This window comes from Belonocnema kinseyi, chromosome 2 (assembly GCF_010883055.1).
Source record: "Belonocnema kinseyi isolate 2016_QV_RU_SX_M_011 chromosome 2, B_treatae_v1, whole genome shotgun sequence".
Lineage (NCBI taxonomy): Eukaryota > Metazoa > Arthropoda > Insecta > Hymenoptera > Cynipidae > Belonocnema > Belonocnema kinseyi.
This window is the reverse complement of record NC_046658.1, coordinates 30,290,251-30,292,196: the sequence shown is the minus strand read 5'-3', so window position 1 is coordinate 30,292,196 and position 1,946 is coordinate 30,290,251. Positions and strand designations below refer to the sequence as shown.

Genomic DNA, 1,946 nt, shown 5'->3' with positions numbered 1-1,946 from the left:
ATTACGCATTTGCCTTATATATTTCTGATTTTTACTGTTTAATTATTAACTAACAATAGAAAATTCGATTAATTTTGCCCATGTTTAAATTTTGGGAAATATGGATAAAAATATATTTAAAATCAAAATTAAATATTTTCAATCAAATTTCTTAAATGACAAGACTCAGCGGCTGCAATAGAGTTTGTTTCATACCATTTTCGCTCAATTCGGGACGACTGAAAACAACTGCCTGACTGCTTGGCTCGATTCGGATTTAGAAAGGTAAGGGGGGTTGAACATTGGCTCAATTCGAGTGCGCCCCAAGCTGCGGACTCGGTTAGAATCGACGGAGGGCATGTATCGAGTGGCGGCCTAGGATGAGTGCCAGGGACATTTCCCCTTCGAGGCTTCTTCCCCTCTCCGCTCAACCTTCTACTTCTACTACACAAATTTATTTTCTTGATGCTGGCGTGTTCAAAAAATGTTTGGAAACACGCATTGTCATTAACATTGTAATTCTATAATATTTATTTTCAAAATATAAATGTTTGATTTAGAATTTCTAAACATAGCGTCCAAATTTGCAATAAACGTCACAACCGTTTGTTGTTCGCGTTATATTTGAACTCTACAGTCTAATGGTTGGATAACCTTGAGGTCTTCATTGAAAAATTTTACTGCATGAAACGGAAACGCTCATAGGGTACTTTTTTGGCACTCAAAGGACAAAAACTATGTTTCTCATAGATGGGTCAAAGACTTGCAAATTATCCAAATAAAATGTTTAATTTTCATGAAAATTGGAAAAGTTATATACTTTTCAAAAATTTGAAAATTTTCAAAAAATAGAAAAAATGCTTTTTTTTCATAAATCCAAAAATTTTGTTCAAAATTTTCAGTAGATACCAAATACATTTCGAACTATTCTAGCTGAATTTTTCGATTAGCACACAATTTATAAAATTAGAGCTTTTTCAACATTTTAGACAATTTTTTTTTCAAGTTTTAGAAAATGTTGTGAATGTCTCTGATACTTGACAAAAATACTTGCAAATTATCCAAATGACATTTTTAATTTGGATGAAAATTAAAAACGTGATATGATTAATTTTCATAATTAAAAAATAGATAAAAATGCTTTTCTGGTAAATAAATAAATAATTTTTAACGAAAATTTTTCATAAATATTAAATATATTTGAAAATCACATCCATAAAATTTTTCAATAACAGCGAAATTAAACAAAAAATTCATTATTTTCAAAATTACGAATTTTAAGATTCTTCTGTTACATTAGGTAGAATCTTCTTTAATACAGTCAAATGATTTTTAATATCTTTTTCGAATTTTTCGAATTTTTTTTGTTCCGAATTAGTTCTCCTGATTTTTTCTTACTTATTTCAAGAATGACCATTATATTTAATAAGGGAATCTAGTTACTACATTCTCATTCATGAGAGTGTAATGTAATCGTCCACATTTTTTATCTCTGGTTTTTAACGGATCTTTGCGTTTTGGCGCGCACAGAATCCGAAAATCATAAAATTTTGCCGGGGTCTGTCTGTACGTCTGTCTGTATGTATGGTTACCTGAATGTTGTAGCCACGCTAACTTTTGAAGAATTTGTCCAATCGAGTCCGCATTTGATACACTTCTTAAGGTAATTTGAACATCTTCAAAACATAAAAAAAATTATTTTTTTCATAGATCCACAAATTTTCACAAGATACCAAATATATTTTAAAACTATTTTAGCCGAATTTTTCGATAAGACCACATTTTTTAAAATTATAGCCTGTATAATCTAACAGTAGAGCGCGAAGCGCGATTATGGCAATGAGAATGTAATCGTCAAGGCCGTAGGTTCTTTGAGAACCTTCTTTAATGTCAAATTTAAAAAAAAATGTTCAGCTTTACTTTACGATTGTAGTTTATGAGGGGTTTGAATTACAGTATTTGATATA

At 30.1% G+C, this 1,946-nt stretch overlaps 1 protein-coding gene across 1 annotated transcript in view; it reads left to right on the top strand.

The window, feature by feature from the left end:
- Positions 1 to 1,946, top strand: part of LOC117167879 (activating transcription factor of chaperone) — a 146,208-nt gene that overhangs the window by 76,084 nt on the left and 68,178 nt on the right. The gene's annotated exons all lie outside the window — the stretch shown is intronic.